The sequence below is a fragment of the Ambystoma mexicanum genome, chromosome 5q, assembly GCF_040938575.1.
Source record: "Ambystoma mexicanum isolate Mex_15411 chromosome 5q, UKY_AmexF1_1, whole genome shotgun sequence".
NCBI classification, from domain to species: domain Eukaryota; kingdom Metazoa; phylum Chordata; class Amphibia; order Caudata; family Ambystomatidae; genus Ambystoma; species Ambystoma mexicanum.
Genome location: NC_090933.1, coordinates 1,221,570,332 through 1,221,584,623, shown reverse-complemented (window position 1 = coordinate 1,221,584,623; position 14,292 = coordinate 1,221,570,332).

Sequence of the window (14,292 nt, the reverse complement as noted above, 5' to 3'; positions counted from 1 at the left end):
AGGAGTAGCTTGGGTCTCTAGGCCCAGCAGGCACGGGACCCACGTCTGGGCATACCTGTCCCACCCGGGGTGACAAAGCAAAAACAAAGAGGTGATGGCTGGAAGTTTTACAATGAATCTTAACCACTGGCATTGTTCTGGGCAACCCTCCAGACCACTGTTCTTCGCCTGCCAAGCCATTACAGATGGGAAAAGACCATATGCAAATCAGGCTTGGCCCCACACCAAAAGGGGCAGTCCAGCCCGATCTGCTTGGTCACATCCATTCTGCACGAGACCACAAGCATCCCCAAACATGTTTCGCCCTTGTTGGGGCTCATCAGTGAGGAGTAGCTTGGGTCTCTAGGCCCAGCAGGCACGGGACCCGAGTCTGGGCATACCCGTCCCACTCTGGGTGACAAAGCAAAAACAAAGAGGTGATGGCTGGAAGGTTTAGAATGAATCTTAAACACTGGCATTGCTCTGGGCAACCCTCCAGACCACTGTTCTTCGCCTGCCAAGCCATTACAGATGGGAAAAGACCATATGCAAATCAGGCTTGGCCCGACCCCAAAAGGGGCAGTCCAGCCCGAACTGCTTGGTCACATCCCTTCTGCACGAGACCACAAGCATCCCCAAACATGTTTCGCCATTGTTGGGGCTCATCAGTGAGGAGTAGCTTGGGTCTCTAGGCCCAGCAGGCATGGGACCCGAGTCTGGGCATACCCGTCCCACTCGGGGAGACAAAGCAAAAACAAAGAGGAGATGGCTGGAAGGTTTACAATGAATCTTAACCACTGGCATTGCTCTGGGCAACCCTCCAGACCACCGTTCTTCGCCTGCCAAGCCATTACAAAAGAGGAAAGACCATATGCAAATCAGGCTTGGCCCTACCCCGAAAGGGGCAATCCAGCCCGAACTGCTTGGTCACATCCCTTCTGCGTGGGACCATAAGCGTCCCCAAACATGTTTCGCCCTTGTTGGGGCTCATCAGTGAAGAGTAGCTTGGGTCTCTAGGCCCAGCAGGCACGTGACCCACGTCTGGGCATACCCGTCCCACTCGGGTTGACAAAGCAAAAACAAGGAGGTGATGGCTGGAAGGTTTAGAATGAATCTTAACCACTGGGAATGCTCTGGGCAACCCCCGAGACCACCGTTCTTCATCTGCCAAGCCATTACAGAAGAGGAAAGACCATATGCAAATCTGGATTGGCCCCACCCCTAAAGGGGCAGTCCAGCCTGAACTGATTGGTCACATCTCTTCAGAATGAGACCACAAGCATTCCCAAACATGTTTTGCCCATGCTGGGGCTCATCAGTGAGGAGTAGCTTGGGTCTCTAAGCCCAGAAGGCAGGCGACCCACGTCTGGGCATACCCGTCCCACTCGGGGTGACAAAGCAAAAACAAAGAGGTGATGGCTGGAAGTTTTACAATGAATCTTAACCACTGGCATTGCTCTAGGCAACCCTCCAGACCACTGTTCTTCGCCTGCCAAGCCATTACAGATGGGAAAAGACCATATGCAAATCAGGCTTGGCCCCACCCCAAAAGGGGCAGTCCAGCCCTAACTGCTTGGTCACATCCCTTCTGAACAAGACCACAAGCATCCCCAAACATGTTTCGCCATTGTTGGGGCTCATCAGTGAGGAGTAGCTTGGGTCTCTAGGCCCAGCAGGCATGGGACCCGAGTCTGGGCATACCCGTCCCACTCGGGGTGACAAAGCAAAAACAAAGAGGAGATGGCTGGAAGGTTTACAATGAATCTTAACTACTGGCATTGCTCTGGGCAACCCTCCAGACCACCGTTCTTCGCCTGCCAAGCCATTACAGAAGAGGAAAGACCATATGCAAATCAGGCTTTGCCCTACCCCAAAAGGGGCAGTCCAGCCCGAACTGCTTGGTCACATCCCTTCTGCGTGGGACCATAAGCATCCCCAAACATTTTTCGCCCTTGGTGGGGCTCATCAGTGAAGAGTAGCTTGGGTCTCTAGGCCCAGCAGGCACGGGACCCACGTCTGGGCATACCCGTCCCACTCGGGTTGACAAAGCAAAAACAAAGAGGTGATGGCTGGAAGGTTTAGAATTAATCTTAACCACTGGGATTGCTCTGGGCAACCCTCCAGACCACCGTTCTTCGCCTGCCAAGCCATTACAGAAGAGGAAAGACCATATGCAAATCAGGCTTGGCCCTACCCCAAAAGGGGCAGTCCAGCCCGAACTGCTTGGTCACATCCCTTCTGCGTGGAACCATAAGCATCCCCAAACATGTTTCGCCCTTGTTGGGGCTCATCAGTGAAGAGTAGCTTGGGTCTCTAGGCCCAGCAGGCACGGGACCCACGTCTGGACATACCCGTCCCACTCGGGTTGACAAAGCAAAAACAAAGAGGTGATGGCTGGAAGGTTTAGAATGAATCTTAACCACTGGGATTGCTCTGGGCAACCCCCGAGACCACCGTTCTTCGTCTGCCAAGCCATTACAGAAGGTGAAAGACCATATGCAAATCCGGATTGGCCCCACCCCAAAAGGGGCAGTCCAGCCTGAACTGATTGGTCACATATCTTCAGAATGAGACCACAAGCATCCCCAAACATGTTTTGCCCATGTTGGGGCTCATCAGTGAGGAGTAGCTGGGGTCTCTAGGCCCAGCAGGCACGGGACCCACGTCTCGGCATACCCGTCCCACTCGGGGTGACAAAGCAAAAACAAAGAGGTGATGGCTGGAAGGTTTAGAATGAATCTTAACCACTGGCATTGCTCTGGGCAACCCGCCAGACCACCGTTCTTCGCCTGCCAAGCCATTACAGAAGGGGAAAGACCATATTCAAATCAGGCTTGGCCCCACCCCAAAAGGGGCAGTCCAGCCCGATCTGCTTGGTCACATCCCTTCTGCAGTAGAGCACAAGTATCCCCAAACATGTTTCACCCTTGTTGGGGCTCATCAGTGAGGAGTAGCTTGGGTCTCTAGGCCCAGCAGGCACGGGACCCACGTCTGGGCATACCCGTCCCACTCGGGTTGACAAAGCAAAAACAAAGAGGTGATGGCTTGAAGGTTTAGAATGAATCTTAACCACTGGCATTGCTCTGGACAACCCGCCAGACCACTGTTCTTCGCCTGACAAGCCATTACAGATGGGAAAAGACCATATGCAAATCAGGCTTGGCCCCACCCCAAAAGGGGCTGTCCAGCCCGAACTGCTTGGTCACATCCCTTCTGCACGAGACCACAAGCATCCCCAAACATGTTTCGCCCTTGTTGGGGCTCATCAGTGAGATGTAGTTTGGGTCTCTAGGCCCAGCAGGCACGGGACCCACGTCTGGGCATACCCGTCCCACTCGGGGTGACAAAGCAAAAACAAAGAGGTGATGGCTGGAAGGTTTACAATGAATCTTAACCACTGGCATTGCTCTGGGCAACCCCCCAGACCACCGTTCTTCGCCTGCCAAGCCATTACAGAAGGGGAAAGACCATATGCAAATCAGGCTTGGCCCCACCCCAAAAGGGGCAGTCCAGCCCGAACTGCTTGGTCACATCCCTTCTGCACGAGACCACAAGCATCCCCAAACATGTTTCGCCCTTGTTGGGGCTCATCAGTGAGGAGTAGCTTGGGTCTCTAGGCCCAGCAGGCACGGGACCCACGTCTGGGCATACCTGTCCCACCCGGGGTGACAAAGCAAAAACAAAGAGGTGATGGCTGGAAGTTTTACAATGAATCTTAACCACTGGCATTGTTCTGGGCAACCCTCCAGACCACTGTTCTTCGCCTGCCAAGCCATTACAGATGGGAAAAGACCATATGCAAATCAGGCTTGGCCCCACACCAAAAGGGGCAGTCCAGCCCGATCTGCTTGGTCACATCCATTCTGCACGAGACCACAAGCATCCCCAAACATGTTTCGCCCTTGTTGGGGCTCATCAGTGAGGAGTAGCTTGGGTCTCTAGGCCCAGCAGGCACGGGACCCGAGTCTGGGCATACCCGTCCCACTCTGGGTGACAAAGCAAAAACAAAGAGGTGATGGCTGGAAGGTTTAGAATGAATCTTAAACACTGGCATTGCTCTGGGCAACCCTCCAGACCACTGTTCTTCGCCTGCCAAGCCATTACAGATGGGAAAAGACCATATGCAAATCAGGCTTGGCCCGACCCCAAAAGGGGCAGTCCAGCCCGAACTGCTTGGTCACATCCCTTCTGCACGAGACCACAAGCATCCCCAAACATGTTTCGCCATTGTTGGGGCTCATCAGTGAGGAGTAGCTTGGGTCTCTAGGCCCAGCAGGCATGGGACCCGAGTCTGGGCATACCCGTCCCACTCGGGGAGACAAAGCAAAAACAAAGAGGAGATGGCTGGAAGGTTTACAATGAATCTTAACCACTGGCATTGCTCTGGGCAACCCTCCAGACCACCGTTCTTCGCCTGCCAAGCCATTACAAAAGAGGAAAGACCATATGCAAATCAGGCTTGGCCCTACCCCGAAAGGGGCAGTCCAGCCCGAACTGCTTGGTCACATCCCTTCTGCGTGGGACCATAAGCGTCCCCAAACATGTTTCGCCCTTGTTGGGGCTCATCAGTGAAGAGTAGCTTGGGTCTCTAGGCCCAGCAGGCACGTGACCCACGTCTGGGCATACCCGTCCCACTCGGGTTGACAAAGCAAAAACAAGGAGGTGATGGCTGGAAGGTTTAGAATGAATCTTAACCACTGGGAATGCTCTGGGCAACCCCCGAGACCACCGTTCTTCATCTGCCAAGCCATTACAGAAGGGGAAAGACCATATGCAAATCTGGATTGGCCCCACCCCTAAAGGGGCAGTCCAGCCTGAACTGATTGGTCACATCTCTTCAGAATGAGACCACAAGCATTCCCAAACATGTTTTGCCCATGCTGGGGCTCATCAGTGAGGAGTAGCTTGGGTCTCTAAGCCCAGAAGGCACGCGACCCACGTCTGGGCATACCCGTCCCACTCGGGGTGACAAAGCAAAAACAAAGAGGTGATGGCTGGAAGTTTTACAATGAATCTTAACCACTGGCATTGCTCTAGGCAACCCTCCAGACCACTGTTCTTCGCCTGCCAAGCCATTACAGATGGGAAAAGACCATATGCAAATCAGGCTTGGCCCCACCCCAAAAGGGGCAGTCCAGCCCTAACTGCTTGGTCACATCCCTTCTGAACAAGACCACAAGCATCCCCAAACATGTTTCGCCATTGTTGGGGCTCATCAGTGAGGAGTAGCTTGGGTCTCTAGGCCCAGCAGGCACGGGACCCACGTCTGGGCATACCCGTCCCACTCGGGTTGACAAAGCAAAAACAAAGAGGTGATGGCTTGAAGGTTTAGAATGAATCTTAACCACTGGCATTGCTCTGGGCAACCCGCCAGACCACTGTTCTTCGCCTGACAAGCCATTACAGATGGGAAAAGACCATATGCAAATCAGGCTTGGCCCCACCCCAAAAGGGGCTGTCCAGCCCGAACTGCTTGGTCACATCCCTTCTGCACGAGACCACAAGCATCCCCAAACATGTTTCGCCCTTGTTGGGGCTCATCAGTGAGGAGTAGCTTGGGTCTCTAGGCCCAGCAGGCACGGGACCCGAGTCTGGGCATACCCGTCCCACTCTTGGTGACAAAGCAAAAACAAAGAGGAGATGGCTTGAAGGTTTAGAATGAATCTTAACCACTGGAATTGCTCTGGGCAACCCTCCAGACCACCGTTCTTCGCCTGCCAAGCCATTACAGAAGGGGAAAGACCATATGCAAATCAGGCTTGGCCCCACCCCAAAAGAGGCAGGCCAGCCCAAATTGTTTGGTCACATCCATTCTGCACGAGACCACAAGCATCCCCAAACATGTTTCGCTGTTGTTGGGGGCACATCAGTGAGGAGTAGCTTGGGTCTCTCGGCTCAGCAGGCACGGGACCCACATCTGGGCATACCCGTCCCACTCGGGGTGACAAAGCAAAAACAAAGAGGTGATGGCTGGAAGTTTTACAATGAATCTTAACCACTGGCATTGCTCTGGGCAACCCTCCAGGGCACTGTTCTTCGTCTACCAAGCCATTACAGAAGGTGAAAGACCATATGCAAATCAGGCTTTGCCCCACCCCAAAAGGGGCAGTCCAGCCCGAACTGCTTGGTCACATCCCTTCTGCACGAGACCACAAGCATCCCCAAACATGTTTTGTCCATGTTGGTGCTCATCAGTGAGGAGTAGCTGGGGTCTCTAGGCCCAGCAGGCACGGGACCCACGTCTCGGCATACCCGGCCCACTCGGGGTGACAAAGCAAAAACAAAGAGGTGATGGCTGGAAGGTTTAGAATGAATCTTAACCACTGGCATTGCTCTGGGCAACCCACCAGACCACCGTTCTTCGCCTGCCAAGCCATTACAGAAGGGGAAAGACCATATTCAAATCAGGCTTGGCCCCACCCCAAAAGGGGCAGTCCAGCCCGATCTGCTTGGTCACATCCCTTCTGCAGTAGAGCACAAGCATCCCCAAACATGTTTCACCCTTGTTGGGGCTCATCAGTGAGGAGTAGCTTGGGTCTCTAGGCCCAGCAGGCACAGGACCCACGTCTGGGCATACCCGTCCCACTCGGGGTGACAAAGCAAAAACAAAGAGGAGATGGCTGGAAGGTTTAGAATGAATCTTAATCACTGGCATTGCTCTGGGCAACCCGCCAGACCACCGTTCTTCGCCTGCCAAGCCATTACAGAAGGGGAAAGACCATATTCAAATCAGGCTTGGCCCCACCCCAAAAGGGGCATTCCAGCCCGAACTGCTTGGTCGCATCCCTTCTGCACGAGACCACAAGCATCCCCAAACATGTTTCGCCCTTGTTGGGGCTCATCAGTGAAGAGGCGCTTGGGTCTCTAGGCCCAGCAGGCACGGGACCCACATCTGGGCATACCCGTCCCACTCGGGTTGACAAAGCAAAAACAAAGAGGTGATGGCTGGAAGGTTTAGAATGAATCTTAACCACTGGGATTGCTCTGGGCAACCCCCGAGACCACCGTTCTTCGCCTGCCAAGCCATTACAGAAGGGGAAAGACCATATGAAAATCAGGATTGGCCCCACCCCAAAAGGGGCAGTCCAGCCTGAACTGATTGGTCACATCTCTTCAGAATGAGACCACAAGCATCCCCAAACATGTTTCGTCCTTGTTGGGGCTCATCAGTGAGGAGTAGCTTGGGTCTCTAGGCCCAGCAGGCACGGGACCCACGTCTGGGCATACCCGTCCCACTCGGGTTGACAAAGCAAAAACAAAGAGGTGATGGCTTGAAGGTTTAGAATGAATCTTAACCACTGGCATTGCTCTGGGCAACCCTCCAGACCACTGTTCTTCGCCTGACAAGCCATTACAGATGGGAAAAGACCATATGCAAATCAGGCTTGGCCCCACCCCAAAAGGGGCAGTCCAGCCCGAACTGCTTGGTCACATCCCTTCTGCACGAGACCACAAGCATCCCCAAACATGTTTCGCCCTTGTTGGGGCTCATCAGTGAGGAATAGCTTGGGTCTCTAGGCCCAGCAGGCACGGGACCCGAGTCTGGGCATACCCGTCCCACTCTGGGTGACAAAGCAAAAACAAAGAGGAGATGGCTTGAAGGTTTAGAATGAATTTTAACCACTGGAATTGCTCTGGGCAACCCTCCAGACCACCGTTCTTCGCCTGCCAAGCCATTACAGAAGGGGAAAGACCATATGCAAATCAGGCTTCGCCCCACCCCAAAAGGGGCAGGCCAGCCCAAATTGTTTGGTCACATCCATTCTGCACGAGACCACAAGCATCCCCAAACATGTTTCGCTGTTGTTGGGGGCACATCAGTGAGGAGTAGCTTGGGTCTCTCGGCTCAGCAGGCACGGGACCCACTTCTGTGCATACCCGTCCCACTCGGGGTGACAAAGCAAAAACAAAGAGGTGATGGCTGGAAGTTTTACAATGAATCTTAACCACTGGCATTGCTCTGGGCAACCCTCCAGGGCACTGTTCTTCGTCTGCCAAGCCATTACAGAAGGTGAAAGACCATATGCAAATCAGGCTTGGCCCCACCCCAAAAGGGGCAGTCCAGCCCGAACTGCTTGGTCGCATCCCTTCTGCACGAGACCACAAGCATCCCCAAACATGTTTCGCCCTTGTTGGGGCTCATCAGTGAAGAGTAGCTTGGGTCTCTAGGCCCAGCAGGCACGGGACCCACGTCTGGGCATACCCGTCCCACTCGGGTTGACAAAGCAAAAACAAAGAGGTGATGGCTGGAAGGTTTAGAATGAATCTTAACCACTGGGATTGCTCTGGGCAACCCCCGAGACCACCGTTCTTCGCCTGCCAAGCCATTACAGAAGGGGAAAGACCATATGAAAATCAGGATTGGCCCCACCCCAAAAGGGGCAGTCCAGCCTGAACTGATTGGTCACATCTCTTCAGAATGAGACCACAAGCATCCCCAAACATGTTTCGTCCTTGTTGGGGCTCATCAGTGAGGAGTAGCTTGGGTCTCTAGGCCCAGCAGGCACGGGACCCACGTCTGGGCATACCCGTCCCACTCAGGTTGACAAAGCAAAAACAAAGAGGTGATGGCTTGAAGGTTTAGAATGAATCTTAACCAATGGCATTGCTCTGGGCAACCCTCCAGACCACTGTTCTTCGCCTGACAAGCCATTACAGATGGGAAAAGACCATATGCAAATCAGGCTTGGCCCCACCCCAAAAGGGGCAGTCCAGCCCGAACTGCTTGGTCACATCCCTTCTGCACGAGACCACAAGCATCCCCAAACATGTTTCGCCCTTGTTGGGGCTCATCAGTGAGGAGTAGCTTGGGTCTCTAGGCCCAGCAGGCACGGGACCCGAGTCTGGGCATACCCGTCCCACTCTGGGTGACAAAGCAAAAACAAAGAGGAGATGGCTTGAAGGTTTAGAATGAATCTTAACCACTGGAATTGCTCTGGGCAACCCTCCAGACCACCGTTCTTCGCCTGCCAAGCCATTACAGAAGGGGAAAGACCATATGCAAATCAGGCTTGGCCCCACCCCAAAAGGGGCAGGCCAGCCCAAATTGTTTGGTCACATCCATTCTGCACGAGACCACAAGCATCCCCAAACATGTTTCGCTGTTGTTGGGGGCACATCAGTGAGGAGTAGCTTGGGTCTCTCGGCTCAGCAGGCACGGGACCCACTTCTGGGCATACCCGTCCCACTCGGGGTGACAAAGCAAAAACAAAGAGGTGATGGCTGGAAGTTTTACAATGAATCTTAACCACTGGCATTGCTCAGGGCAACCCTCCAGGGCACTGTTCTTCGTCTGCCAAGCCATTACAGAAGGTTAAAGACCATATGCAAATCAGGCTTTGCCCCACCCCAAAAGGGGCAGTCCAGCCCGAACTGCTTGGTCACATCCCTTCTGCATGAGACCACAAGCATCCCCAAACATGTTTCGCCCTTGTTGGGGCTCATCAGTGAGGAGTAGCTTGGGTCTCTAGGCCCAGCAGGCACGGGACCCACGTCTGGGCATACCCGTCCCACTCGGGGTGACAAAGCAAAAACAAAGAGGTGATGGCTTGAAGGTTTAGAATGAATCCTAACCACTGGCATTGCTCTGGGCAACCCTCCAGGCCACTGTTATTCGCGTGCCAAGCCATTACAGAAGGGGAAAGACCATATGCAAATCAGGCTTGGCCCCACCCCAAAAGGTGCAGGCCAGCCCAAATTGTTTGGTCACATCCATTCTGCACGAGACCACAAGCATCCCCAAACATGTTTCGCCCTTGTTGGGGCACATCAGTGAGGAGTAGCTTGGGTCTCTAGCTCAGCAGGCACGGGACCCGAGTCTGGGCATACCCGTCCCACTCGGGGTGACAAAGCAAAAACAAAGAGGAGATGGCTGGAAGGTTTACAATGAATTTTAACCACTGGCATTGCTCTTGGCAACCCTCCAGACCACTGTTCTTCGCCTGCCAAGCCATTACAGAAGAGGAAAGACCATATGCAAATCAGGCTTGGCCCTACCCCAAAAGTTGCAGTCCAGCCCGAACTGCTTGGTCACATCCCTTCTGCGTGGGACCACAAGCATCCCCAAACATGTTTCGCCCTTGTTGGGGCTCATCAGTGAAGAGTAGCTTGGGTCTCTAGGCCCAGCAGGCACGGGACCCACGTCTGGGCATACCCGTCCCACTCGGGTTGACAAAGCAAAAGCAAAGAGGTGATGGCTGGAAGGTTTAAAACGAATCTTAACCACTGGGATTGCTCTGGGCAACCCCCGAGACCACCGTTCTTCGCCTGCCAAGCCATTACAGAAGGGGAAAGACCATATGCAAATCCGGATTGGCCCCACCCCAAAAGGGACAGTCCAGCCTGAACTGATTGGTCACATCTCTTCAGAATGAGACCACAAGCATCCCCAAACATGTTTTGCCCATGTTGGGGCTCATCAGTGAGGAGTAGCTTGGGTCTCTAGGCCCAGCAGGCACGGGACCCGAGTCTGGGCATACCCGTCCCACTCTGGGTGACAAAGCAAAAACAAAGAGGAGATGGCTGGAAGGTTTAGAATGAATCCTCACCCCTGGCATTGCTCTGGGCAACCCTCCAGGCCACCGTTCTTCGCCTGCCAAGCCATTACAGAAGGGGAAAGACCATATTCAAATCAGGCTTGGCCCCACCCCATAAGGGGCAGTCCAGCCCGAACTGCTTGGTCGCATCCCTTCTGCACGAGACCACAAGCATCCCCAAACATGTTTCACCCTTGTTGGGGCTCATCAGTGAAGAGTAGCTTGGGTCTCTAGGCCCAGCAGGCACGGGACCCACGTCTGGGCATACCCGTCCCACTCGGGGTGACAAAGCAAAAACAAAGAGGTGATGGCTGGAAGGTTTAGAATGAATCTTAACCACTGGCATTGCTCTGGGCAACCCTACAGACCACGGTTCTTCGCCTGCCAAGCCATTACAGAAGGGGAAAGACCATATACAAATCCTGCTTGACCCCACCCCAAAAGGGGCAGTCAGCCTGAACTGATTGGTCACATCTCTTCAGAATGACACCACAAGCATCCCCAAACATGTTTGGCCCATGTTGGGGCTCATCAGTAAGGAGTAGCTTGGGTCTCTAGGCCCAGCAGGCACGGGACCCACGTCTGGGCATACCCGTCCCACTCGGGGTGACAAAGCAAAAACAAAGAGGTGATGGCTTGAAGGTTTAGAATGAATCTTAACCACTGGCATTGCTCTGGGCAACCCTCCAGACCACTGTTCGTCGCCTGCCAAGCCATTACAGATGGGAAAAGACCATATGCAAATCAGGCTTGGCCCACCCCAAAAGGGGCAGTCCAGCCCGAACTGCTTGGTAACATCCCTTCTGCACGAGACCACAAGCATCCCCAAACATGTTTCGCCCTTGTTGGGGCTCATCAGTGAGGAGTAGCTTGGGTCTCTAGGCCCAGCAGGCACGGGACCCGAATCTGGGCATACGCGTCCCACTCTGGGTGACAAAGCAAAAACAAAGAGGAGATGGCTGGAAGGTTTAGAATGAATCTAAACCACTGGCATTGCTCTGGGCAACCCTCCAGACCACCGTTCTTCGCCTGCCAAGCCATTACAGAAGGGGAAAGACCATATGTAAATCAGGCTTGGCCCCACCCCAAAAGGGGCAGACCAGCCCGAACTGCTAGGTCACATCCCTTCTGCATAAAACCACAAGCATCCCCGAACATGTTTCGCCCTTGTTGGGGCTAATCAGTGAGGAGTAGCTTGGGTCTCTAGGCCCAGAAGGCACGGGACCCACGTCTGGGCATACCCGTCCCACTCGGGGTGACAAAGCAAAAACAAAGAGGTGATGGCTTGAAGGTTTAGAATGAATCTTAACCACTGGCATTGCTCTGGGCAACCCTCCAGACCACTGTTCTTCGCCTGACAAGCCATTACAGATGGGAAAAGACCATATGCAAATCAGGCTTGGCCCCACCCCAAAAGGGGCAGTCCAGCCCAAACTGCTTGGTCACATCCCTTCTGCACGAGACCACAAGCATCCCCAAACATGTTTCACCCTTGTTGGGGCTCATCAGTGAGGAGTAGCTTGGATCTCTAGGCCCAGCAAGCACGGGACCCGAGTCTGGGCATACCCGTCCCACTCTGGGTGACAAAGCAAAAACAAAGAGGAGATGGCTGGAAGGTTTAGAATGAATCTAAACCACTGGCATTGCTCTGGGCAACCCTCCAGACCACCGTTCTTCGCCTGCCAAGCCATTACAGAAGGGGAAAGACCATATGCAAATCAGGCTTGGCCCCACCCCAAAAGGGGCAGGCCAACCCGAATCGTTTGGTCACATCAATTCTGCACGAGACCACAAGCATCCCCAAACATGTTTCGCCCTTGTTGGGGCAAATCAGTGAGGAGTAGCTTGGGTCTCTAGGCTCAGCAGGCACGGGACCCACGTCTGGGCATACCCGTCCCACTCGGGGTGACAAAGCAAAAACAAAGAGGTGATGGCTGGAAGGTTTAGAATAAATCTTAACCACTGGCATTGCTCTGGGCAACCCGCCGGACCACCGTTCTTCGCCTGCCAAGCCATTACAGAAGGGGAAAGACCATATGCAAATCATGCTTGGCCCTACCCCAAAAGTTGCAGTCCAGCCCGAACTGCTTGGTCACATCCCTTCTGCGTGGGACCACAAGCATCCCCAAACATGTTTCGCCCTTGTTGGGGCTCATCAGTGAAGAGTAGCTTGGGTCTCTAGGCCCAGCAGGCACGGGACCCACGTCTGGGCATACCCGTCCCACTCGGGTTGACAAAGCAAAAACAAAGAGGTGATGGCTGGAAGGTTTAGAATGAATCTTAACCACTGGGATTGCTCTGGGCAACCCCCGAGACCACCGTTCTTCGCCTGCCAAGCCATTACAGAAGGGGAAAGACCATATGCAAATCCGGATTGGCCCCACCCCAAAAGGGGCAGTCCAGCCTGAACTGATTGGTCACATCTCTTCAGAATGAGACCACAAGCATCCCCAAACATGTTTTGCGCATGTTGGGGCTCATCAGTGAGGAGTAGCTTGGGTCTCTAGGCCCAGCAGGCACGGGACCCACGTCTGGGCATACCCGTCCCACTCAGGGTGACAAAGCAAAAACAAAGAGGTGATGGCTGGAAGTTTTACAATGTATCTTAACCACTGGCATTTCTCTGGGCAACCCCCCAGACCACCGTTCTTCGCCTGCCAAGCCATTACAGAAGGGGAAAGACCATATGCAAATCAGGCTTGGCCCCACCCAAAAAGGGGCAGTCCAGTCCGAACTACTTGGTCACATCCCTTCTGCAGGAGACAACAAGCATACCTAAACATGTTTCGCCCTTGTTGGGGCTCATCAGTGAGGAGTAGCTTGGGTCTCTAGGCCCCGCAGGCACGGGACCCACGTCTGGGCATACCCGTCCCACTCGGGGTGACAAAGCAAAAACAAAGAGGTAATGGCTTGAAGGTTTAGAATGAATCTTAACCACTGGCATTGCTCTGGGCAACCCTCCAGACCACTGTTCTTTGCCTGCCAAGCCATTACAGATGGGAAAAGACCATATGCAAATCAGGCTTGGCCCCACCCCAAAAGGGGCAGTCTAGCCCGAACTGCTTGGTCACATCCCTTCTGCACGAGACCACAAGCATCCCCAAACATGTTTCACCCTTGTTGGGGCTCATCAGTGAGGAGTAGCTTGGGTCTCTAGGCCCAGCAGGCACGGGACCCGAGTCTGGGCATACCCGTCCCACTCCGGGTGACAAAGCAAAAACAAAGAGGAGATGGCTGGAAGGTTTAGAATGAATCTTAACCAGTGGCATTGCTCTGGGCAACCCTCCAGACCACCGTTCTAAGCCTGCCAAGCCATTACAGAAGGGGAAAGACCATATGCAAATCAGGCTTGGCACCACCCCAAAAGGGGCAGGCCAGCCCAAATTGTTTGGTCACATCCATTCTGCACGAGACCACAAGCATCCCCAAACATGTTTCGCCCTTGTTGGGGCACATCAGTGAGGAGTAGGTTGGGTCTCTAGGCTCAGCAGACACGGGACCCACATCTGGGCATACCCGTCCCACTCGGGGTGACAAAGCAAAAACAAACAGGTGATGGCTGGAAGGTTTAGAATGAATCTTAACCACTGGCATTGCTCTGGGCAACCCGCCAGACCACCGTTCTTCGCCTGCCAAGCCATTACAGAAGGGGAAAGACCATATTCAAATCAGGCTTGGCCCCACCCCAAAAGGGGCAGTCCAGCCCGAACTGCTTGGTCACATCCCTTCTGCACGAAACCACAAGCATCCCCAAACATGTTTTGCCCATGTTGGTGCT